Source organism: Echinops telfairi, unplaced genomic scaffold (genome assembly GCF_000313985.2).
Source record: "Echinops telfairi isolate 266 unplaced genomic scaffold, ASM31398v2 ScPeMD7_23;HRSCAF=83, whole genome shotgun sequence".
NCBI lineage: Eukaryota > Metazoa > Chordata > Mammalia > Afrosoricida > Tenrecidae > Echinops > Echinops telfairi.
In genome coordinates, this window is record NW_022103920.1 from 57,324,260 (window position 1) to 57,351,605 (window position 27,346).

Below are 27,346 nucleotides of genomic sequence, written 5' to 3' on the forward strand. Positions count from 1 at the left end.
GCACAAATGGGTCTCTTCTGGTCAGTTATAGACAAGTGAGTGCTCCCAGTGCTTCGGAGACTTGTTGAAGCATTTGGATTGGTGTTCCAACTGGAACCTTGTTTCTGGCTGTTTCTTTCAGTGCAGCTTGAACTTCTTCCTTCAGTATCACTGGTTCTTACTCATGTGCTCCTTCCAAAGATGGTTGAAAACCAACCAACTAGTTACCACTATATAATCAATAAAACACAGGTAACATCTTTTTGGGGTTTTTTTTTTCCTTCCTTCAACCAAAATCTGCTGATAACAGCAATTATGTCTCATTCCATATCCTCTTCTGAATCTGGCTTGAGTTTCTGACAGTTTCCAGTCAGTAACTGCTGCAACTATACCCTTCATTATATTCAGCAAAACTCTACATATGAATTCATAGTGTTGGATAATTTGTACATTCTCTTGGATCACCTTTCTTTGGGATGGACACAAATATGGATTTCTTCCAGTCAGTGGACCAAGTAGCATAATCCAAATTTCTTGACAAAAATGAGTGAGCCCTTCTAGTGTTGCATCTGTTTACTGTGTTTTAAGGAACAAAAGAGACCTCAATCTTTCTTCACCTATGATATCCGTAATGCCATGCCATAACTCCTCTGGTCTCTGGTCACTAGTACTCGTTGTGTTAAGTCTGTTCTTGAGAAGGGCTCTAAACTTAGGTGGGATGTACACAAGGTCATACATGGGCTCTTAAGGGCTTGTTTTAATTTCCTTCAGTGTCAGCCTGAATGTGCATAGGAGCAACTGATGGCCTCTTCTTGGTGGCCACTTAGTTCCTGGCCATCTTCTTCTGACTCATGGTATTCATCTTCTCCACCATTTCCACCCGTAGTAGATTTGAGTCCTGCGTATTCATCTCGGGAAATTTACACACAGTCACTGGTTTTTTTGTTGTTGTTGTTTTTTAAAGATATTTTCAATCAAGAAGTAGTTGGTTTTTGAAAAATTCTATCATTTGATCTCTGGGGTCATTACCAAGACTATATTTCCTAACTACAATCCTTCTTTATTTACAGCTTTTTCTTTCAAATCACTAGCAACTATCAGTGCATCTTGGTTGCGTGTTTGTGCCGTTTGTTCAGACTGCAGAAATTGGTAAAATTCTTCAGTTTACTCATCTTTAGCATTAGTGATTCACACTTAAATTTGAATCTTATATTAATTGACCTTCCTTGTGAGTTGATGGTTACTATGCTACCACTGACAACTGACAACCTCGTACTTCAGGATAGGTCTTTTTTTACAATGAGTATGATACTGTTCCGCTTCAATATGCCGTTCTGGCAGAGTAGGCCACAGCATTGCCTGATTCCTAATGCTTAGCACCAGTGCATTTCAGTTCATTAATGACCAGGATAGCTACCTATATATGTTCCATTTCATGTTGGAAAACTTCTAATTCTCCTGGATCCATGCTTCCCACATTCCACAATCCAATTACTAATGAATGTTTAACACTATTCTCATTTTGAGTTGTTCCGTGCAGCAATGGAGTTCCCAAAGTTTCACTCTAACCAAATAATTGTAGTTAGCTCTACTTTGAAGAGGCAGCTCTTCCACTGTAGTATTTTGAGTCCCTTCCAAACAGAGGAGTCACTTTTCAGTCTTATATACTGTTGCATTTCTATTGACTCACCAGGTTTTTATTGGTTTTCTTTCTTTTACTTTTTCCTTTCTTTTTTAAGAAATGGATCTCTAGGTCCATATTCCTAGTCCGTTTTAGCCTGGAGCTCCACTGAAACCTGACTTCCATGGGAAACCATGCTGGCATACCTTCTAACACAGCTAACAATGCACAAACCAGCACAGTACTACAAAATGAAAGCTGGGAATGGAAGTGAAGAGTAGATATAGTAAAAGGCTCTTGCCTTACCCTTGGTCTCTCTATCCAATACCACCCAAATTCCAGTCTTTACCCCAGGCTTAGTCTAGGAACCCTGGTAGCACAGTGTTTATGGGTCAGGTTGTAATCCACAAGGTCAGCAGTTTGATGCCATCAGCTCCTCCGTGGGAGAAAGATGGGGCTTTCTACTCCTTATAAAGAGTTACAATCTCAGAAATGCACAGAGGCAGTTCTACTCCATACTATAGGGTAACTGGGTATATATGAGTAGCATCAGCTCAATGGCTCTTTGTAATCTTTCTCCGGAGCTTCTACTTGGAATATTTTTTTCAGCGTTAAGGCTTTCCTCTTTTTTATTTTAAGATCATTTTATTGGGGGCTTTTACAGCTCTTATAGAAATTCATATGTAAATTATATCAAGCATATTTGTACATATGTTATCATCATTATTTTCTAAACATATACATTTTTTAAAAATCATTTTATTGGGGGCGCATACATCCCATCACAATCCGTACATCTATCCATGTGTCGAGCACATTTATACATTTGTTGCCATCATCATTCTCAAAGCATTTGCTTTCTACTTGAGCCCTTGATATTAGCTCCTTTTTAAAAGCAATAATTGAGAACAGTTCAATTATACCATTACATCTTTTAAAATCTTGCTGTAATCATTTAAATATAATAATTACGGTTTGCCCTTGTGGTAAGGTATTCCATTTTTACTTAAAAAGGTAGTGGTCAGCACTGTGAAGCACTCCTCTGGCAAGCTGGTGGCCAAATGCCACCATTGGAGACACTGCGCTCTTTTTCAAGAGCCATGGGAATCAATCAACAGCCACTTCAGTGTTAGCTTTAAACCCACACGCCAGTGAAGGCAAACATCACAAGGAGTGTGTGGGAATGTCTGAAGACAGAGGGTCACCAACTTCATCCAAACGTATTTCTGAGCACAGTAATGTTTCGGTCACCATTCAACCCATAACTCTCTTCCTCTTCATTACGTGGCTTTCATTTTATTTCTTAATGATTGTGATGGTTTTTAGATTAGGAAGTGCAAGCGAGCCAATGTTTACTGAATAGTCTCTGAGCTCTTAATCTGTGATTCCTTGTAGTTTTCAGAATAAATTTTATTTATAATATTTAAATCAAGGTTGTTTTTTTTTGAAGCATCATTTAAACAATCCTCATTATTGATGGTGAAGAATGTAATGAAATGCAGTGGTCACAGTTTGTTCACCAGTGTAATGGAACGTTAATCAGCCCTCGAAAAAATTGAGAAGAAACTCAAAGGGGGCAGCAGAGACCATCTAGAGCTTATTATTATTATTATTATTATTATTATTATTATTATTATTTTACCAAACTAAGCAGAAAAAAGCAATCTTCAGTCAAAACTAAGCCTTTCAGTGTTTGTGTAATCCCTAAGAGTGGTACCTAGTTATCAACTAACTTCTCCTGGAGCCAAGAACTGGAAGCTCAAGACTAAGGAGTAGTATGTACATAGATAGATACATGGGTAGGACAAATGGTAGATAATAAACCTGCCACCATTATGCTGTCAAAGTAAGATTTTCAGAATATCAAGTAAAAATGTAAAATAAAAACTAACAAGACCAAATTGTTTTTCTTAGTGTTCACTAGATCAGATGGAAGGAGATTTATTCCGTTGCTTTATTGCTACCATAATCTCACCTCTCAAAATAAGGTGTGACCAGAGCAACAATGTATCAGCACAGTGAATAAATTCTTCTTGATTTAGAATTAAGAGAGTTAGACCTAATTTTATTTCTATAAATAAGAAGACAAAATCATGCCAGAATCAAAGGGTTGCTCTTTAATTTAACAGTTACCAAAATGCTCAGAGTATATGATGGAAAGATATTATACTCTCTCTTTCCTCCTTATTTCAAATAATCATTAATGCCTGGAATAGATGTCATTAGCAAAAAAAAGTCACAAAAATAATTCCATTTGGGTATACAGGTTAGAGTTGAATTTTTTTATTTCTTCCTTTCTATGAACAGTTTTAAATGGAAGAATTTAACAAAGCCTTAAACAATCCTGATCAATTTAGCCAAATACCAAACGGGTCTAGTTTTAATTACATTTACCAAGCATTAGCATCACCTCACTTATAGTTAAGGTGTCAACAGTTCAATTTCGTGTGCTTTGTATGTGTTAATTGCAGCACACACAAAATAGTGCTCTCTTGTTATTAACTATTCAGTTGACACATAAGAATATCTAGTAAAATCCTCAATAGTCCACCTGATCCCCATCCCAGAGGCAGTCACTATTAATAGTTCATATGTATCTCTTCTGGTACTTCTGAATATGCATAGCATTTCTTGTCTTCTGATTTTAAAGAATAGCATTCCTTGAATTCTGAGTAGAATAGTATTCTGTGAATTCTACTCAGATTCAAATTTATGAAATTTTGTGACGTTCAACTTTCCCTACACAGGAGTAATAATCGTATGAGATTCCCAGCTTCTTTCTTCCTTTCTTCCTTTCCCAATTATCTGTAAACTCTCCTCTTTCGAGAAAGAGGAAACACAAGCAAAATTAAAATGCTGTAGAGTGTGTCTTCTGTAGCTAGTACAACTATTCGATTATTGATTTACAAGAATGGGTTTTCTTGAGTGACTTGTGGTTTGTCTAATCACCTTATAGCGGTCTCTGTTGTTGTCTCCTAAAAATGCATGTTTTCTCTGCCCACTTCTTCTAATAGTCCGATACCCAACTAGAGACCAAGCCCCAGGACCTGGGTTTGATGTGGGCTGCCAATGGCAGCCTGAGTGGTCCCTTCCTCGGGCATTGCAGGACAGCCGGCAGCATGCATGCCTGCCCACCCAGGTGACCCCACAGGCAATTAACCTCACCTTTTGCCCAGTTCCAGGCATTGCCTCTGGGGTCTCATCCCACTGTTGGGGTCTTGGTGGCCTTTGGGGCCTTGGTGCCCCTCCTGTTGATTCTTCAACATGAAAATCAGCCCCAGGTCCAGTGTCAGCAACACTATGGCCCTGAGTTCCCATGCGTCTAAAACCATCACCGAAGGCTCTTGGTCCCTTCAGGCCCTCCAGGTAGCATCTTGTTTCCATGGTGCTTGAAAGCAAAGCGCGCGAGCCTCTTTCTTTTTTTAAAGATACAGTTTTTTAAAAAAAGGAAAGCACCAAAACATCTAGAATGTGTTATGCCAAGCTCCACTTTTTCTTAATTTCTATCTACAAAGGAGCCCTGGAGACTTTGTGGGTTACAGACTCGTGTGCTGTTAACCACAGGTCATTAGTTCAAATGCACCAGCTGTCCCATGGAGAAAGCTGAGACTTTCTGCTCGCGTAAGAGTTGGCAATCTCAGAAACCCACAGGGAGGGGCAGTTCTACACTGCTTTCTAGGGTCACTATGAATAGCATTTGACTGGAAGACCGTGGATTTGTTTTCAGTATGTTGTTGTTTTGCTTGGTTTGGGTTTTTTAACTCGGCTTATATATGGATGGGTTACAAGTCTGAAAGATGCTTAAATTCCCCATACACACATTTTAAATTTATGCTCAGAATATTTTTTTCAAACTATCACAGAATGACGATTTTAAGATACAAAAGAGATCCCAAATCTCACATATAATTTGAGGAGAACATTTATGAATTCTTAAAAAGGACAAAGACACATCGACGAGGGAGACCGTTAGCATGCGGTCATCATGGCATCCCAGGGTTTGCTGAGATGCAGAGCTTTAAAAATGACATGGACGGGCAAAGGGAACTGTCACAAAAGCACCAGTGTGTCATTGTTGCAGAAACAGGAACAGAACCAGGATTGGAGCACAGACGTGTTAGACAGAAGAGCTTCCAAGACTGGACTGAGACAGTCATCACACGACTCATAGGGCCTGACTCCCAACTATGTGACAAACGTACTGCCATCTCCATCAAGGACAAACCCGGTCTCAGCAATTTTCAATGCACTCTGCCCAAGGGCAAGACTGGTCACAGCCCCGGTCAGTGGTCTGGGAGTTCATCGGAGGCTTACTCCAGGTGGAGAGTCTGCAGATGGGTGTTCGAGCTGTCGCTGTCATCCATAACCTTTTGCAAACCAGGCGCTCAGCACGTACACTCCAAGCACTGACATTCAAACTCTACGTGTGGGTGGGCATACTGAGGGAAGGGCAAAAAAAACACGGGGGGTGTCATGAGGCAAACTCAGACTCCATGAAGAAGACGTGAGAAATAGCCTGGTTGCATTTGAGTAGGTGAGAAATTGCAGCCTTGTGGTTACTTTGATTTTAAAATTTTGTCTATCTCCTTCTTCTATTTTTTTAATGCTGACGAGAGAGAATATTATGCAATTAGATGGAATAAAATTGAAATTATGTGGATCAGAGAACTGAAGAAATTCTGTGCAGTTCATCTTGAGCACTCAAGCCAGCAGGCCAATGGGAGGAGCTAGGTAGAAGGAATAGTCACTGTTGCTATGATAATTTTTGGCCCATTGGCATAAGATTAGGCATTCATGATTTCTACCTGAGCCCCTATTTCCTCTCTCCTTCTTTAACTGGTTTCTGAAGAGTCACAGTCTTTGGGATCTTGGTGATGCCAATCTGAGTCACACAGAGAAACCATATAACCAGAGATGGCTCAATCCTGACGAGAATTCTTGCTGCTGGCTGCCATCAAGCCTATTCATGGCTACCTTATCTGATGTGTCTGAGTTTACTCCAGAACTGATAGCACCCTTACGTACTGCATCAGCCTCACAGTTCACAGCATGTTAAGCTATTGTGCCAGTCTAGGCTCCCACAGATCTCTCACACCCTCGCTGGCCCTCTGTCTCACCGAGTATGACAACGGACTCTTCTTGGTCATGGTTTCCTCCTCGTTACATAGCTGCAACAGGCGAGTCAGGCAGGGTTGTACTGTGATACAAAATGTTTGCATTGGCTAATTTTCAGAAACAGATCACCAGGCCTTTTTTCCTAATCTTAGTCTGGAATTTCCACTGTAACCTGTCTAGCATGAATGACACACAGGTGGTGGCCTGGCAAGGAAGGCAGAAGTAATCCATAAGCCAGGAACAAATAGCATATAGGAGTTGATAAGGCCTAATTCGGGAGAGTGCCAAGTTTCCAGGCCACGTCCTGGTGTGCCATGGCTCTGCAGTGGCAGAAGCAGGGCCAGAGCAACAGTGATGGACAGTTTGTGAAGAATAGCTCAGGGGCTGTGTTAGACAGGGTTCTCTAGAGAGATAAAACCAAATTGCTGATAATTTAATATATTTATTTATAAAGATAATTAGATATATAACAAGAAATGAACTGTTAAATCATATACAGATAAATATATAATACAAGAAACAGTTAAATTATAAAGCACTACAAATGGCTCAGTGCAACTCACGTCCACGAGAGACTTGTGAGAGACTAGCAGTCCTTCAAGTCTAGTCTGCTGCCAGATCTTCCTCTATTTATAGAGAGAGCTAGGCTATGTCAGCACAGCAGCCAATCAGAAGGCAGGTCACCAACTGCCAGCCAGGTCACCAACTGCCAGTCCCCAGCTCCAGAGATGTCTTAAAGGGACCTCAACTTACAGCGACACAGTCCACAGGCTAGGCGTCCCACAGGTAGTATAGCCTTTAAATTGAGGCACAGGACAAGCAAGGCAGCCGCACACTGGTCCGATGATCAAATGGCGAGAGACAAGAAAGGCGAGGCTCACTGAGCCATTTATCTCTCTGGCCTTCAGTTAATCCCACTTTTGTTTATCGGCCAGGCTGGCACAATAAACTATCTAAGGGGCCAAAACTCATGTGTCTTTTTATCATCAGACAACTGTGTGTCTGATGATAAAAAAAGTATTGATAAGAGTTACATAAGGCTTTGTCCAGAAAGCCAGATGGGAAGTGCTTCTTCTGCGGGTATGCCTGACCGTAGATTTTCTCGGTTATAAGATGGAAGTAAACATACCTTGCTGGAAAGGTTGCTGTGCGGACCAGAGGGACAGTACCCCCTCCCCAACTAGAGAAAACATGGCTGTCCTATTTCAGATCAAGTATACTTTCTCTGTGGATGTTGGGTTCTGCCCGAGAAGGGAAACGACAGGCCAGACATCAAGCACAAAAGTTATGAGAAGCCCCAGTGATGATTTCTATTTGCATACACACAAAAATCAAAATGAGACAGTATGCCAAGTAAAATGAGAATTAATGATACTTTCACATATTATAATTAGTAAAAGTGGCTACTGTGGAATTCATTGCCAAGTAGCTTTAGTCATCTGATAATGTTGGTATGCTGACAATGACTTCACTAGATAAGAGATAAGAGCGAAGAACTGTGCTCAGGACGGGCTTCGACTCTGCTCCTCGCCTCTAAGGGTGATCTGGAAACCGGTGTGCCTCTCCTGGTGGTGGTCCCCTTCGTCAACTAGAATGGCCATGCTCCACTGCCCTTCCAGGAGACATGGTTCCTAGACATAAAGAGCTGTTGGAATCTAGTTAGTGATTTGCATGATTTAAGGGTGGCGTACTGGTACATGAAACTTATTTGAAATGCACTGGTACATGTACTGGTACATGAAACTTATTTGAAATGCATCAACATGATAACATGGATTCATGGATGAACGAAGGATGGCAGGTGGAGAGACCCGACCGAGCATGTCACACAGCAAATACTTCAAAGTCTAAACTGTAGGATCCACACAGTGTATATATACAATGGGTACTGTAGGCTGACTGTTTGTTTGCTGTGTCTGAAAATTCTGTTGGGAATACCATTTAAAGGAAATACAAGTGCTTATGGATCAGCAGACCAGACAGAGATGGAAGGTAGGGAATGGAAGTTGGTTTTGGCATTTTAGACATGTGGCATACCAATTTGGAGGCAATTCTTGAGCACCTAGAAGCCGACCTGCATATTTTAGAATTTCAAGTGCAAATAGTCGCTGTTCTGAAAGGGATCTTCATGATATATGTGAAGTCCCTCAGAAGTGGCCAACAGTGCGTCTCAGATTCCTCAGTGTTTGTGTGTTTATTTGAATGTTGTTGAAACAAAATTTTGCTTTTTCCATTAAGTGTTTCCTAGGTCTCTCAATATTTCCTTAGTGAGTTCATGCTATTCATCTTAGTAATTCTCCTCTGCCTTGTCTGATTCAGGTGGTCTCTCTTATCTGACTACCCTTCACTCGTTTGAAGACTGTACACCCCAGAGAGCTACAGAAAGTATTCCTACGTTCTCCTGCACTTGTTACTGGACAGACGCCAGTCCCCTCACAATCGCATGTCAGGATTTGTCTTACTACGTACGGAAGTACTGAGAGACACAGGATTTAGCTTTATCGTGTTAATCCAAGCATGAGTGGTTTTATATCCTACTTGGACCCAAATACTCAATAATTGATATAAAAATGCTATAAATTCTAGCACTAAAGCTTAGGAGTCCGCCATAAAAAATTGTGCTTTTCTACTCTTCTCGGGCTCCTTACGCAGACATGTCCTGCCGAGCAACCGAATCAAGACATTGCGAGAGGAACCAGACCAAAATCACTTACAGAAGTGGATTGGGTGGCTTCTGCCCAGATTCCCCACCCCCCACCCCATTGCTATACTTCACACTGTTTATTCATTTTCATTAGTATGTTAAATAATAGGCCCTTTGTGGGTTCCCTACCCCCATGATAACATAAAACGACCAAGGGACTAGATATTTTCCCGCTTTAAAATGATGTGATAGGTGCTTAGGGTGCCAACCGACTGGAAAACAAACAGCCTGGCCCAGAGGAGGCGCGGATTTGTTCCTCAGCACCCATGTGAAGAGGAAAGAAATGCTTCCTGGGACGTGCGCACCCCCCCTCACAGGTGCCGAAGAGAAGACTTTGCACTCCCACCCACCACGTGGCGTGTAGGATTGTCATTCGGGCCAAGGACTCCCGCGGGATCAGCTCGATGAGCCAAGCTTCTTTTGTTTCAGCCGGCCACAAGTGGACACTAGCCAGCATGCTGCATTCCTTCATGCCACGGGCCTGGCCGTGCTGGCTCTGCTGCCAGTGGAAGGAGAGATTGACCCCAGGCTGGCAGACACTGTTCTTTGCTCTGCCACGAAACCACTGTGCTGTTGGCACTTTCATTGTTTCATACCAGAAGGAAGCCAGTTGTGTTGATATGAATGTCTTATTCATCCGACATTACAAGCTTCACTTTTTTAATGAGCTGAAACTGCTGGTCCAAGACATGCAACCACAGTGAATCCAAACAAGCGTGTAGTGATGATATTGTCTGATTTATTGCAGTTGCTGTGTAAAAGATTTGATGGTATTTCAGAACTCCAAATGCTGCAATTTAAGAGGCCTGTCTGGGGTTGTGTGTTAATCAAAGCAGTAAATCAGGTTTGCGTTATAAAGGACAGCAAAGTGGCCAAGCTAGGATTTACAAATGGCTCTCTCTCCCCTCCTCCTGCCCCCTTTTAAATGCATAGGCAAATATAGAAAAGCAAATGAACAAACCAGTCATCCAGTGCCTAAGGCATCTTTCTGGTGCCTGCAAATTCCCAAATTTATCCCTGTGGCCTACGTTTGAAAACTGTGGTCCTCAAAAAGGGGCTTACTTTCCATGTCAACCTTAGTCCAGAACATTCCACGTATTCCACACAAGCAGGTGAAAACGTTTCCACGTTGTATTTAACAAAAGCTGCTGCCTTGTGTACAGTCACAGCGGTCATTTGAAGAGCCAGCTGCAATGCCTGAGTTGATGGCATTTTGAAAAAGACAACTATGTACCACAGACTTCACAGAAACCACTAGAGCACACATCTACATGACAGAACTCTGGTGCCCTGGGTTTGCAACTGGAAGAGGCTTCTTTGCTAGCGCCTCCTTACTACATACATTAAGGGCCAAACTCCTCTACCAGGGGTTTAAGGCTCTCCCCACCTCACCCTGCTCTACCTTCCCCTTCATCTGTACCCTGACCTGCAGATGTTTGCCTGTGGTGATGCCACAGGACATGTCCTGACCTCGCAGGTTTCTGTCGGTCCTGGGCGGCTTTGGACAAACTTTGGCTGCAAATGTTAATGAAGCGCGGGCAACTGGAGCTCCCAGAGGCCGGCGGCCATATGCACCATGGAACTAAACGCTCCCCGGCCCTGCGGCCTCCTCACAGGCATACATCTGCATGTCAGGATACACATGAAGGAGAAGGTACACTTAGGTTTACTTACTTATCTTTAAACCCAGTTCTTGCCCACTGCACTGGTGCCTCTTGTGTAGCATTTACATGTTTCATATGACTTCCAGATGGCCCCAGCCACCTCTGCCTCCAAACTTTTGAGCACCTTAGGGACAGCAGATGGAGCCCTGGTAGTGTAGTGGTTACACATTGGGCTGTGATCCTCAAGGTCAGCAGTTCAAAACCACTAACAGCTCAGAGGGAGAAACACTGGGCTTTCTACTCCTGTAAACAGTCTCAGAAACCCACAGGGGATTATCTGAGTCAGCATTGCACCGACGGGATGACGGTGAGACTTTCGAGAGGGACAGCAGTAGTGTGTTCCCAAATGGTCACCAACTGGCTCACTAGAAAGAAAACAGAAAAGCCCTGGTTGGTCATGGGAGTAAAACTCCCACGGAGGCCGATTTCAATGGTGACTGCATTTAACAGCCAGTTTACAAAACTCCTGAAAATTAGCATTCGGTTCTTTTGCGTTAGCTGAAGCCACTTCTAGAATACCACGGTGATCATGCTTAATCCGCGCCCACGTTACTCTCCTTTTCTATCCTTTGCTTAAAAAGAGATGCTCAGCAAATGCTTTCCTGAATTGAGTTGTTGGCCAGTTGATGGCTGGGGCCCCGGTACTGCCCAGAGCGGCGGGCAGGTGTCTCTGGCAGTGGTTGGCTGCCAAGCATACACATCTTGCCTTGGAGAGTGGCGACAGTCACCCTCTGCTCCCAGTCATCCTGCGTAGACTTGTGTAAATGTCAATAGACCAACAGAGTGAAATTGCATCTGACATTGAAGGGGTGACACAAGACAATCCGTAGAGCAGACTGCGATCCACCAAGACTTCCATTGTAAAAGTCCTTTAGGAAAACCTCCCACACAGAGTTAAGATCGTGTCTCTTCCAAGGAGGGAGGGGGAAAACCTGGAATTGACCGTTGTCCCACTTCCCACCTTCTCTTCAACAAACTCTGTGCGGTTCCAAAGTGGCCCATTTGTGATTCTTTTGAGACTCACAGTTAGAGATTAGAGGGTATATTAGTCTAGGTACTTTGGAGAAACAAATGCACGGCGACTCACGTATAAGAGAGAGTTTTATGTAAAGAAAAGGTGCATCACGAAAACATCCCAACTCAATGCTGCCCAAGCCCACAAGTCCAACATTAACCCATTAACCCAACACCAGTCCACAAAGTCCTCCACCTCACAAAACAGAGGCAATGATGCCGACTGCAGGAGGAAAGCTGAGTCCGTGAACGTGTAAGCATCTCAGCACTGGCAAGGGTCTCCACACGGCTGCTCCAGCACCCAGGGCTGCATCGGGATAGATCCATCCGGCTTCTCCTTGGGGATGTCTTGGAGGAAGTCAATCTTGCAAGCTGAAGCAGGGAGCTGCTAAGGCAGCTGCATCCTGGTGCGACCATCACAAAGCAAGAGACCCGAGAACTAGAAAGGCGAGGCTTCACCACCCATTTATCCCTCCGCCTTTCAACCAGCACCACATGTGATTATCGGCCAGGCTGGCACAATTAACTAATTCAGAGGGTCAGTATGTTTTTCATGTTGGTTCATGGACTAAACGTGTCAGGCTTGCTGGCCTCATTCATATGAGAGACTTGGATGCCTTGCACAGGAATCCTCTTGTTCCTGTTAGGGCAGCGGTTCTCAATCTGTGGGTCGCGACCCCTTCGGGGGTCCAATGACCCTTTCCTAAGACCTTAGAAAAACATATTTCCAATAGTCTTAGGAATCAAGACATCGCTCCTCTATCCGTCTCCAGGTGGGTCTGCCCACATGCAGTTATGCCCACCTACGAGTACCCGACAACATTTCATTTCTTTGTCATTAGAAATAAATATTTCACAATGTATAATTACATATTGTTTTTGTGATTCATCACTATGCTTCATTATGTTCAGTTTGTAACAATGAAAATACATCCTGCATATTGGATATTTACAGGATGATTCATAGCAGTAGCAAAATTACAGTGACGAAGTAGGAACGAAAATCATGCTATGGTTGGGGGTCACCACAACTTGAGGACCTGGATTAAAGGGTCGTGGCAGTAGGAAGGTTGAGAACCGCTGCCCTCGAGTGACACCATTTAGAAGCAGGAAGTCCCCTCTGCCACTCAGCCTGGGCAAACCAGGACAGTGGGTCTCTCTAGTTTCTACAACAGTATGGTGCCTCTAGTGAAAGTTCTGGGTAATTAAACTTGCCACGTGCCTCCTCCTGCCAGGATTCCAGAAGACATCCAACAGATGACTAAAAGGACTAGAATTCGTTTCCAATCACAGTTTATAAAATCTTCTCTCTTCTAAGGTCTTGGTGCCCTTTTTCAAGCCCTCGAATGAAATGGAAGAATGAATTGGAATGTACTTGGAATAGAGGGCAGGGCTACAGTGTGCTAATATTGATTCCTCATAAGGAGACACCTGTGCCATGATTATATGTCCCAGAGCTCACCTGGAGTATGATAGACAGCTGGCTCTGGTAGCAGACACAGTTTCAAAATACTGCGAAATAACCAACCGTAATGTTGTGGGGAGCCCCTCTCAGATGGCATGACATGTAGATAGAGCCTTAGCTTCCACGGGTCAGCGGGCAGCCATTGGTCATTCTGCTGAGGCGAGGCGCAGCCTCAGTCCAGGCTCGTGGAGTCAAGCAGCTCTGTGGCAGAGAGCCGACAGGACGCTTTCCCTGGCTCTCCTGCATCCTCGGTCTGGCCTCCTTGTACCCTCCTCGGGGCCTGCAGACATTTCCTTGTGAAAACAGGTGCTAGAGCAGTGCTCACGATGTCTCTTTTTGTGATGATGTTAGAAGGTGTTCACAGGAAACCCCACTTCTGCTAACATGGTTCAGCAAAACCATGCAGCTGGAATGACCAGTTTATGGGGAAAACGAGAGTCAAGGTCAGACCACACAAAATGTATCTACCTTGATAACCCTAACCGAAATCCAAACGCACCACCTCAAGTCGATGCTAGCTCCTAGTGACCTCTAGGACAGGAGAGAACTGCCCCTCAGGGTTTCCAATACTGAAACTCGTTCAAGGAGTGGAAAGCCTCCTCTTTCCCCCATGGAGCGGCTGGTGGTTTCCAACTTCCAAACGGCTCGTCTTGCAGTTAGCAGCCCAGTGTGTCGCTGTTGTTCTCACCAAAGCAGCAGAAACACTGAGAATGAGAGGACCAGCACAGTGTGCAGGGGCAAGAAGCTTGCCAGAAGGGTTGAGGTCACTGAACCAGGATGAGGGCAGAGCGCACAAAAGATCCAGGAGACAGACACTAGAAACAATTCCAAGGCAGAGCGTGTGGCCAAACCCAGCCAGGAAGGCGCAGGTGTCCTCCCTGAGCATATACGATGCTGCGTTCTTCAACGCGGTGCTGATGTCTTCTGTGAGCTGGTGATGTAAAATGTTAACACTGGGAAGAACGCTCCCATGAGTCAGCGCATCTTCTGATGTGTGTTATCATGTTCTGCTTACCAGCCTTGTGATCCAACTCATGCCAGTGTGGGACCGGGAGCGGGTACTACAGGCTGTGACACTTTGACTCTGATTGTCTTAAAATACGAAGAAAAATTGTAAATATTTTGTACTGCATTCTCTCTCAAGCAGAGTTTGATATTGAAGGCAATCCATTAAGTTCACAAATAAAATCACTAAAGCCTCGTCATTTAGGAAAACAGATTTCTCTGAAGTACATATACCATTTACGTGTGTGTATGTTTATATATGTACAGACACATACTCACGCTTTATACTTTAGATTTCATTTTTTTTAAAGTGTGGTTTAACTTAAGCTAAAAGATGGTTCCCCAAACAGATTCAGAATTATAAGTAATCACAGTCAGAGTGGGGGGCTCTGGAGGGACTTCAGAAAGCAGAAAAGTGGAATTAAAAATCATGGAATTTTCCACAAACTCTTTGATGCCCCCTCCAATAGTAAGTGTTCAGTTACAAGTTGCAAGACTGAGATAGTTTAGGTTTATTGTGCCAAACTGCCCGATAAACACATGTGGGGTTAATTGAAAGGGGGGAGATAAATGGCTCAGTGAGCCTCGCTTTTCTAGTTCTTGGGTCTCTTGCTTTCTGATGGTCGGCCCAGGGTGCAGCTGCCTTAGCCAGTTCTCTGCTTCAGCTGGCAAGGCTCACTTCCTGCAAGACATCCCTGAGGAGAAGCCACATGTACCTACCCCGATGCAGCCCTGGGTGCTGGAGCAGCCGTGTGGAGACCCCTGCCAGCACTGAGATGCTTACATGCTCACTGATTCAGCTTTCCTCTTGCAGTTGGCATCATTGCATGTGTTTTGTGGTATTGAGGAGGACTTTGTAGATTGGTGTCAGATGTATGGGTTAATGTTGAACGTGTGGGCTTGGGAAGCACTGGGTTGGGATGCTTTCTTAATGTACACTCACCCTTTATATAAAACTCTCACATACATATGAGTTTCTGTGGATTTGTTACCCTAGTCTACCCAGACTGACACAGAGACCAATGGTGGAAACCCACCAGCAGCTCCATGGGAGAGAGAGGAGGCTGCCTGCACCCACAGAGACGTACAAACGCTCTTAGAAACTAAGGAACTGTTCTGTGTTGTCCTATAGGGCCATTGGGAGTTGGAAGCCCGTGCTGGGATAGTATATTCTAAGCACAGAAACTTGTGCTCGAACACATGGGACAAGGATATTGGAAAAAGCTGAACAAGTCCGTCAGACATGGAGCCACGTACATCTTTTGATTAAAATAGGACACGAACCCTAAAGAATGAGACATAGGTTTATGAGATTTGTGTGTGTTTAAGTAGCGGAAAAAATGCACACACCACTGGGCTGTATGACTGTATTTGATTTATTTAAATATAGTTTAGTAAGACTAACATGGAAGGAGGGTTGAAGGGTCAGAATCCTATTTAATTAACTTATGCGGACTTGGGAGCCAGTCGGTTGTAAAGGTATGCTGAGCAAATAAAGCTTCAAATAATATGAAATCCTTGAAAGAAATAATCCACTTCAGCGCAGGGGCTTTTCTGTTCTTAAATTGTCACTAAAACTCTTTCAGTGAGCTTTCTCAGATCTCGTGTGTGTGTGTGTGTGTGTGTGTGTGTGTGTGTGTGTGTGTGTGTGTGTTTTATTTAACAAATAAAAAAGATCGTGTCTTGGCAGATACTGAGAAGACCAAATCAGTATCCTCACTACACTGCCGGTAGCCTTCACTGAGACAGTACTCCCAGAATGGCTGTCTTCAGGAAAAGCAGGAAACCCAGCCCACTGCTGCCGAGTCTGTTCTGACCCATAGCAGCCCTCCAGGTCAGAGAAGAACTGCCCCGAGGGTTTCCCAGACAGAACCGGGACAGATGTGGCCTTCCGCATCTTCTCCCAGGAGCAGCTGGTAGATTCAAACTGCCAGCCTTTCCATTCGCCACCGAGCACTGGAACCTCTGTGCCACCAGGGCGCCTCCTCCTCCAGGCTCCATGGGTCTAAACGAGGACCGGTGCTTTTGCACCGACATAAATCTGGTTTACTAAACAGCCTCACCATGAACATAGTTATAGCGCTCTTTCAGTCGTGGCTAATTACGCATTCTATAATGCCTGGTTTTTAATGAGGATTTCAGTAAGTGTTCATTGATCGTGATGATTATTAAAACGATATGTTGTCCGTCGCCTCATGTGCAAAATGCTTTGTTTCAAAATGTTAGACTTATAGCTTTGCCTCAAAATTTTTAATTAAAATCACCACTTTGGCATGGAGCTTAACATGTGCAGAGCTGCTGCAATTAGTGTACCGTGCACCCATCTGGGTGTCACCACGCGGCTTTCAACGGAAGGGATTTGGGCTGCGTTGAATGATGGACCTTCTGTTAAGTTTGAAACAAAGCTTGTCTAGCTGTGTGTTCTTTTTCATTAATATTCTCTTGCTGGTCTCAGAGACGCCTTCTCCTCTGGGCCGAAAAGCGTGATTATCCTAACTGAGACACGAGGTTCTAGAGTCAGTTTAACTACTTGTCTACTTCCTTCGTTCATCCCGTTTCTCCCTACCCCTCAAGGAGCTGCAAGGCAATGTCAGAGTAACACCGCGTTCAGAAATGCTCAAAGAAAACCTGTATTTCTAGCCAAAGCATAGCATTGTTAAACAGTCTCCAAAAATTGAGGATAATCCACGGTCCCCAGAGTTTTTTAAGTAGAGTATGAAGTTTAAACCCTAACTATTTTTGAGTTATCGATTTTTAAATGTCCAACAATCCTGTGAAATCTAAAGTATAAAACGTGAAGGCATGTGTCTGTGCACATATAAACATATATATACATATATGATATGTGTGCTGCAGAGAAATGTCTGTTTTCCTAGTGTTTGGGGTTTAGTGATCCCATTTGTGGATTTAGTTGATTCCCTCTAACATCAAACTCTGTGTTAGAGACAATGTGATACAATGATTTTTGTCTTTGCATTTTAAGGCAATCAGATTCAGTGTTTTACTTGTAGTTTGGGCCCGCCATACCCTGTCCTAGAAATTTTTCTCATGAAATGTCATAAATATGGGTTTTAGGAAAGTGCTTCCGGACTTTGTTTTCCACCAATGTGAATCACTAAGTGATGAGACATAGCAGGTAAGGCCCTGGCTTGCCTAACACTCTCAGCATCGCTCCTGGAACCTCGCTCTGTGCCTTCAGGAAGCCATCCGCTCCAATGCCCCTGGAGTCCTCTGCTCTAGATGCCCAATGTAGGCCATGTTCAAATGCTGGCATAGAATGCAGACAGCTTCAGTGATAAAAGAGCCTTCATTAAATTCATAAGGATCAGCCAAATGTAAAAAACTACAAAGTCAAATTGTAATAGACTGAGAACATGTGGATAAAATAATTCATCCAGTTTGTGCATGGAATGGCATAAACTCAATAAATCCACTGTAGAACACGTGTGTGTGTGTGTGTGTGTGTGGGTGTGGGTGTGTGTGTGTTCCAGTATTATGGAAAGCCATGTCCCAAAGCCAATAGATTTGATACAAAGAAACCCAATTTTTTCCAAATTGTCTGTAGTAATTATTTTAACCAAACCAACTAACCCACTGCCATTGGGCTGATTCCAACCCGTAGAGGCCTTCTGTTATCAGCCCAGTGCTGCCCTGACAGCACCTCTCTGCAGGGCCTCCTTATAGCTGGAGGGGGAGGCAGACACAGTTTCAGGCTGTGCTGGAAGCATAGAAAAAGCCAACTTTCTTCAAATAGTTTTTATTGAAGAAACTTAAATATTTTATAATCCTGTGCTGTCTTTGCTCCAGTGAGGTAGCTTTCAATATGTCCAGTTTTAATATCCCTTCCCTCTCAGGCAGGCATCTTTACAGAGAGAACGCTCAGAGAGAAACACCTGGGTCACTAACTCCACAGCCTCCTGCACACCCTGGGAAATTCCTTGTTCCCAGTTTATGTGATGAAAGCCAACAGAGAGCTGTGTTAGTTTGAAACCAAAATAATCACTTCTCGCCAATGAGGCTTTGCAGGTTGGGGGGAGAGATGAGTCATCATCTTCCGCTTTACAAAAGTATTATTTTGTAAAAAAAAACTGTGTGTGTGTGTGTGTGTGTGTGTGTGTAGTTTTGAAGGAGGTAGTGCAGCAGTAAAAAAAATGAAAACAATTATAAAGCCATAGAGTAAGTAAATAGGCCAGAGCAAGACAGACCAGCTGATCACATGAAAGCACCCTGACATGGGGTCCCGGGCTGTAAACCGGGTGTGCACGAGTGTGGGGGCATGCGCATGAATGCATGTGTGCGCGTGTGGGCGTGTGTGTACACAGATTTAAGAGGGAGTGTAGAGGGAACTGGAAAGAGCCTGGCCTGTTTTAATTTGGGTCTGTTTGGGTGCATTGAGCACTTCAGGGCTTCTACATTCAGTTTGCTCAAAAGAGTGCTGAAGCACTCCTTGCTTATGCCTCAAATCAGAAATGCATGAAGTGCAGCTGCAGAGATAATACATTTTCCCCAAAGGCTTTGGCTGAGCAAATTAGGTGTCAATGGGGTGCCTGCGCAGGCAGTACTCTCTCTAATTAGTCTCTTGAGCCTAGTTGGTGGCGGGTATGAGATGATCTAATCAATTGGTCTGTGTCTGATGGTTCCTGTAAAAATCCTACCAGGCAGACTCTCTCCCACAGGTCACCCACCTGCACAGCGGGGCTGCTCATTTTCATTTTTCATCTCCTCCGTCACATGATGCTGACAGTTGGTTTTTTAAAAATTGAATCCAAAAAATATCTAGTTCATAGGGCACACGGGTCAGAACAAAGTTGCATTATGGGTACCGGCAATCCAATTAATTAATATTTATAGCCGAGAGGCTCTATGTAGATGGTTCTGAATAAGGATTTTATCAATAAAACCCAATTTCCAGTTTAAAACATTCCATTCTAAGAAGACAGCAATATTAAAATGGCGTCCATTCATCTGAGGAGCTATATGCCTCTGAGGGTGTGCACACAATTGAATTTATCATTCAAATCCACTGTTCGTCTTTAACATGGAGATGGCCAGTTTTGACTACTGCACGCGAGAGGAAGACTTACGTTGTCATGACAGCTTACGCCCTCATGAGTTGAGTTTGCCCTCTCTCCTGTCACCTAAGTCTCCATCCAAAGTATTTTCGTTTTAATTTTAAATTTTACGATCTTGGCTTGCACGCCTTGGAAGCTGAAGCAGATGCTGCCCATGCTCAGGAGAGGAAGGGAAAGGGCACGCGGAGCTGCTGGTGAGCGATACAGGCAGGGCCAGTGGAGCAACATAGACGATTTGGAGTCCTCTCAGAGAGAGCCGGCAAAGCCTAGCTCTTGTTGGCATTGCCTTGTGAGCTCCAACCTAAGGAATGGACTTATAACCACTGTGTTCCCCATGTATTATGCAAATATTATTATCTAGCCTTCATTATCCAATTCTGCTTATGTCCTAGGGTGAAGTTCTTCGAGATTATGCTCAAAGAATCAGGCAGGGCAAAGGCCAAGACACACACCATCAGTGGCTCTAAAAAGTCTTAAATCAACCCAAATGAACAGTAGTATCATGCCCTGGACTCTTGCAACAACATAGTCTATCATTACATAAAAACACATATACCAAACACACACACACGTGCATGCATGCACGCACACACGCACGCACACAAAACTCTGCTGCCATTGAATTGATCCTGCCTCGTAAGGACCTTGTAATACAGGGTAGAATCAGCTTAGAAGGTCTCCAAGGATCTGATCTTTACAGGAACATGCTCTCCTCGCAAGCTTTCAGATTCTCCTTTCCGATTCATTCAGCAACGCGTACTGGGCGTCTGCTGGGGGAAACAGCAGTCATCAACATTACTTTCAACTGGAGTCTCTTTGACGCCACCCACCCCACCCTTCACTGCGTCACAGGAAGTGTCCCTGTGCATTTTTTAAAAAGCCATACTCACTGCCATTGAGGACTCTGGCTCAGCACCCCTGAAGGACAGGGGAGGACTGTGCCTCGGGGTTTCCCAGCGGGTAATAGTTACCCAGCAGAAAGTCCTATCTTTCTACCACCAGAGCAGCTGGCGCGTGCGCGCTGCTGACCACGTGGGTAGCAGCCCACCTCATCACCCACGACGGCCCAGACCTCAGGAAGAACTAAAGGAGGGCTTTGCCAGTCTGTGCCACGGTGGAGGTGGTGGTGGTAGCTCCGAGCCCAGGCTGGCAGATGTCCCTGCAGCAAACCTGTGGCCGTGGTGTGTGCAGAAGTCCCTGGAGGAGCTGGAATCTCAGCTTCTACTGAAGCAAAATGGAGGGAAATGGCACTTTTAAAATCTCCTTAATTAAAATAAAGAGGTTGGTCGTGGAGCTGGAGGACGTACAAAGATGCCTATGGACAGGTGTGCTTGAAACACTGGATGAACACGTGTTCTCCCTGGCATTGGAAGCCTGGGGGAAGGTGCCAGTGCCCGTATCGGAATGCACTGGGAGAGCAAAGGCTGCCTCTTTGTAAAGATTCCTCTAGCGTAACAAGGGTCAGTGGAGCCTAAGGGGGTGTTCCCAGCTAGTATTTTGGCCAACACGATGACATCTGTCAGAGGTGGTTTGACAGAGACATATCTGGAAAGCCTGGCAGGGGTGAGGGGTGACCAAGTGAGCTGCATGGAAACCACCCTGGGAGCCGCAGATGTTTCAGGTTAACAGCTGAGAACCTAGGACTCACTGGTAGCAAAGGACTTTATATATAGCAGACCTCTCCCAGAGAGCAAAGATAACCAACCAAACCCACTGCCATCCAATTCCGGCTCATAGCAACCCTGTCGGACAGAGTGTAACTGCCTCAAGGGCTTTCCAAGGCCACACATCTTTCCAGAAGCAACTGATCACATCTCCCTCTCATGGGGTGACTGCTGTGAAGCCGAGTGCTTTAGCCACGGTGCCACTAAAGCTCTTAGAATCTTAACAGAAGGGTTGTATTTACTTTGAGCCTAGTCACTGAGGAGAGAACTCTTCAAAAACAGAAGTCCATGGGGGAAATGAATAGAAGGTGGAGAGGATGCTGCTGCGGACCTGCTGTTTACCTACGAGATTAGAACGTTTTGCTCTCTTGTTCAGGGTAGCCGCAGTGCATAAGTGAGTCCCTCGATGCTGTGGCCAGTAGGGGGGTGGACAGCCAGCACCAAGAAGTCTCAGCCAAAAGCCAAACCTACAGGTCAGGTTGTAGCCCAGGTTCCCTCTGTGTCCAGGAAGATGACAGTGTGGCACTGTTAGTGGGGTGATGCATTGATTGGGGCCTCAATGGAACTGGTGGGTGGAGTTCTCATGGGTCTGGCTCTTTCCAGCCTGATTCACTGAAAATGCTGTTCGGGGCTTAAAAGAAGTGTGGAGAGGGTCAGAGTGACCCACCTTCCTCATTGCTCCTCATCTGTTCACCTGGAATTCCTTACTGTGTTGTGAGCCAGGCCCCTTGGAAACGTTTGGCACCCATTCCATACAGTCCCGTGCAGGGGGCAGTGATGAGGAGAGGCTGACGGTGCAGATCACGCTGCTCAATTTTCAGTCTGCTGCAGCTCAGCCTGCGGACGGGCCCTTGAAGAATCACACACAGCTGTGTTTTTCACTTTTTTAAACATGATTGCAGTCCATTTTCCCATTCTATTTTCCTAAAAATGAACGCGACACACTGGCCCTTTGCTGTGTCCAGATGAGGCTCCACAGGAGCCCTAGGGCACGTGTGGGGTGAGTGTCGGACTGTGGTTCAAACCCGTAAGCCCCCCATGGGAGAAGGAGAAAACTGTCTGCTGCCGTGAAGATTCATAGCCTAAGTGTGAGTCTGAATCAACCTGACAACAATAGGTTGACCTTGGAGGTGTTTATGATGGTCTAGACCAATGGTTCTCAACCTGGGGGTCTCGACCCCTTTGGGGTTAAATGATTCCTAACACCATATTTCCGATGGTTTTAGGAACTGAGACACCACTCCTCTATCTGTCTCCAGACAGGTGCGCCCACTTGCAGATATGCTCACATAAGGGGATCACCACAACATGAGGAAATGTATTAAAGGGTTGCGGCATTAGGAAGGTTGATAACCACTGGTCTAGACCCTTAATTAAGACCAATATTCTGACTAATAATTTGGGGGAAGGAAATATGCTGAATTTATATGTAATCCATTAAGAGGTTCCCCGACTAACTTACTGCCATCGAGACGATGTGCACATATAGGGGCCCAATAGGACAGAGTAGAACTGCCCCTATGCGTTTCCAGGACTGTAACTCTTCACAGGAGTAGAAAGCCCCATCTTTTTTTCTAAGAAGTGGTGGCCGGTGGCTTCGAACTGCTGACCTAGTACAACACAGCACAACTTGTAACCACCACACTAGCAGGGTTGTAACTCCCATTGAAGTCACTGTTTGCTGCGGTGGGCAATACCCCGCCCTGGGGAGGAGGGGCTGGAATGATAGTGTGGGTGTGTGTGGGCATGGGTGTGTGTGTGTGCCCTGCAAAAGTAGATACACTAAATTTTGTCGTGGATTATGGGCTGTCATACAAATGTTTTTAATTACCAGGAAGGTCCCTGAGTAATCTACTTTTTTTTCTGGCAAGGGAGTATTGGGCCAAATACGTTTGGGAACCTATGGCTTAAATCCAGGAAGTTAAAGCCGTTCGGGGAAGACAGTCGAGTCAGAACATTTGTGTATCCTCTTCTAAGGCTTGCTTCGGGGACAGGGACTCCACCGCCTCAAGCACGCATGCATGTGTTCTGGGCAGCTGTGCAGAACAGGGCTGGGCTCAATTTGGCCTGTTCTGTGTATTTGTGTCTTATGTAATTCAGGAAAAATGTTTGGGTTTTTGTTTTGTTTTTAATGTAACCATTCTCCCTTTTCCTCCCTCCAGGATTAAGTTGTCATCATTCTGGGAAGACAAGACAAAAAAAAAAGAGAGAAACATGAATGAGCGGCCAATAGCGTGGAGGGAATCGTGGATCCGGTTCCTTCCCCTCTGGTGGTGGATTACTCTTACAAGAAAATTGAAGCTGGCAAGACCTTGTTTTCTCTGCCATTTATTTAAAACCTTGCACGCATTTGGATACCTTGTGATTTCCGAGAACTCTGTGAAGATGAAGCTTTGCTTACTGATACGTGGCATGGATTCTTTTCAGTCTTTTGTGTTTAGTTTTGTTTGATTTCCCTCCACGGCGCAGCATCTCTGGAAAGGTTTAGTGCTTTCCCCAGCCGTGTCTTAAACACATTAAGACAACGCATTGGGTGTTCACACTTCCTCCACAGTGTCTCGACATGAAAGCCACGCCGTGGCATAAAACAGTGCGGGTTTGCTTTGAGAGCGCTGCACGTTGGGCGCCCACTCGGTAGGAAGGAAGTGTTTGGCTAACGCAGAGCCATGCTGTCTGACTGACTTTTGACAGCTTGGCCCCCAGCTGTCAGGCCCCCACCTATTGTACCTTTTGAGGGCATTTGCATATGTGTGTGTGTTTTCTTTTTTCTTGGACATAACTGCACATTTACATAGGCTATATCAAAATCTGCTTTGCATTTTCAAGCCACACAGCATGACGACTGTTTTCAGAGTAAGTTGGAAGAGAAGAGGGGGAAGACGACAAACTCAAACACGAAGACAGGGATAAATCGCTTAGTTTTCCCCTCTGGAGATTGAGTTCACGTTTTACATGTTTCCTGGATCTCGTTGGCATCCTATTTTCCCATCCACCTGTGAGGATTTTCTAAATGGAGAAAAGAGGGAGGAACAGGAAGGATGCTTAGAACTTGGGTGCAAAAGAATAGCATTTGCTGGCCAAGCCCAGAAATGTGTCAGAAAGCAGGTCACAGAGGGTGACCTGGAGTTGCCAGAGGCTCATTTACACCAAAGCACCTTTGGGTCACATTTTGTTAAGACATCCCTGCCTCTTTGGAAGCCATCTGAATGACCGTTCGGCTGCAGGTCTCTGAAACGTGGGAGCCTTGATTTATAGATGGGGAAAGAAAGGCCCAGCTTCCCGTGGTTCCTGGAGTGGAGGCCTGTGTGCGACAGTGAGGAAAGCCTGAGGGACAGGCAGGCACAGGGCTCCAGAGGCACAGCCACCCCAGAGTCCAGCCTCGCTGGATGGGGTGGTCTCGCTGCCGAATCCCAATAACAGAGGCCAATGGGTCACTTAGGGAACTCCATCTAACGGCTGAAACCTAGCTCCTCCGGTCACCAATTCCCATAGAAAGACCTACCTGCACATTATTTTACATGATTTTCTATTCGTCAGGCTTAAGGAGAGCTTGAAAGATGTCTCACTCTCTAGGTTCAGGACTAGGAAGTATGAGCCAGGAAGTCCTTACTCTGAGAGTCCAGTGAGGAAAATGGGCCTCCCTGGTCAAAGCCAATGCACCTAGAAACTGGGACCCAGGATTCCGAAACATCGGAAACTTTCCCGGAGGGTTGGGGAAGAGGGAGGCGATATCTGAAGCTCACACTGCTACCTGTGCACACGCCCCATTCATTGCATGCTTCTGGTAACTGCCAAGTGATGCATTCTTTACAGATTGCTTTGAAAGGGAGCAGAAATTACCCAAGGCTAGAGTGTGTACTTTTTCCATAGCCAGAAACTTCCCATCCCACTTTCATACATTCCAGCCCACTGCAAGTTCGCAAAGGTGGTGTGATTTAAAATCTATTTGAATTACCTTTAAAAAAGCAAAAGTAAACAGGAGAAGACTACTTGACACACTATCAAACACTTGTTCCCGTGACTTGTGAACCAGTCATTTGGGGGAATAGCATAACAACTCTTAGATGCCCCCAGGTTTAAATCAAGAGCCATCCATGATTAAATCTTGCTGTGCAAATAAACTCTCTAATATGAAATATTTAATATTGGAAGACTTCATTAGGACTGTGAGGACCACTCGGAGAGAGATATATCCTTGTCATAGGCATTTTCTCCGAGGAAACATTATTGTCCCGTTGAGCCATCTTAGTCAGAGGAGGGGTAATCTGACGTCCCAGATCGACATTCCAGAGCAGTGTGTTGAGAAGCTTTCCCCTCCCCCCATCCTTGCCGTGGACACACCGAATCTTAAGTTCCCTCTGGGTCCCTGCCCTCTTTGCTTCTCCTGTCTGCAATCGTACTCTTGTCCCTTCTTTCACCTGACTTCTCTGAGGTGTTCCGGTTTAAACCAGCCATCAAAGTCATTACAGACTGTGTTCATTAGCAGATTTATTATTCTATTGAGAAAGCACTGGAATGTTTGGGGAGATTATTTTTATATGAAGGAAAAGCTTGAATTCAAGCAGCTGGGATAGTAAGAACACCTTAGCATGGTGATTATGTCACTGCACACAGTATTCTGGAAGGAGATTCGGGACTCCCTCTCCACTTTCTTAAAGGAACAGTTTGGCTTAAAAATACAAGATACATAGGACCTGTGTCAGGGGGTTGGGGTGGGGTGGTAGACCCCTTTGCAATGCTCAGCAAAAAGGGTAGGGAGTGTAAGACAGGGTGGCTGTCCAACCAATGACCCAAGGGTGAGAAGCTCTTTCTACCTCCCGAGTGATTGGAAAAGTTTCCTGGGGGCCTCCAGGCTTGCGGAGAAAGCAAGTCCTCGTGGTACCCTTTCCACCATGTGTATGTGGCAGTCAGTTTAATCAATACCCTAGTTTATGCTCTCTAAGATGCTCATCTGTGAATAGTACTGGTTTTGTAATCTTTGTTATATAAGAGGATGTGTAGGCTGTACATACTGGGTAGAATATTGCCTTCCCTGGATACATAGGAATATGCTGCATAATCGTGCACAACTTCAAGCTCCCTGACTGGCTTGTAGACTGAAGAAAGTGTGTGTTTCCCCAATTTTCTCATGCACACACACACACACACACATTGTTTTTTATAAGCAATCTCCCTTTTCCACCCCCTCCTCCTCACAGCATATTCTAGAGTCGCATACAAGATCTACATTCTCTAGTTGGAAGTGGATTTTAAATTTTTTCCTTTTTGTATGATGATGCACTGAAATGTGTACTTTCAAACAGCGGTTTGGTGCCTAAGAGCTGTGCGAGCATCGTTCCGAAAGCGACTACTTCAAAGGTGACGCATAGTGAGGAGAACGGAATAAAACATGTTGCACATTTGTTCCTAGTTGTAATCTGTCTGTATTACGAACGATGTACGGTTTGTCGACTGTCACTGTTGTTTTCTTGTAACATGATATGGAATAAAGTGTAGCCGAATCTCCATACATCATCTTGGTGAATGTCCATATAATACCCTTAATGGAACAAGTATCTCTAGAAAAACTCTTAAAGACACAACCATTCTGAAAGGGTGACACGAGAGGTGGAGTAGCAATGCTCTTGGATGTGGGAAGATGGGGGGTTGCCATAATATTCCAAGGTCTGCTGATCCCTCCCCTTCGTTTTATTTACAATGTGAAAAGCGGGTCAAGGAGTGGAGACGTGGGAGCAACAGGTCCTCCACCATCCCCCTGGCTCCTGGGGGCGGTTAATGGCACTTCTGCCCATCTTTTGTGGGCGTTTTTCTCTCTTCTTTTGTACATATTCGCAATAAGGTGAGTTGGTTACCCTCCACTGAATACAAATGTAAGGGTCAGCTTAGGGTCAATCTACCATAAGCATTCCTATTGCCCAAGCTGAGCACCTTTCCCTGAGCACCTTGTGGAAGGGAAGTGGATCGAATACTGTTGGGTTCCCGTATGTGGGTGGACACTGTCCAACTTGAGAGGCCAGCCCGTTGCTACCTTGACCTCTTGTGA

At 44.8% G+C, this 27,346-nt stretch overlaps 1 protein-coding gene across 3 annotated transcripts in view; it reads left to right on the top strand.

The window, feature by feature from the left end:
* CDK14 (cyclin dependent kinase 14) overlaps positions 1 to 26,812 on the top strand; it is a 658,689-nt gene extending 631,877 nt beyond the window's left edge. For all 3 annotated transcript variants that reach the window (XM_013004655.2, XM_045288804.1, XM_045288805.1), the window contains one exon: positions 23,466 to 26,812. The gene's annotated coding sequence lies outside the window, so the exon portion shown is untranslated. The remainder of the gene's footprint in view (positions 1 to 23,465) is intronic.
* Positions 26,813 to 27,346: the final 534 nt, after the last annotated feature.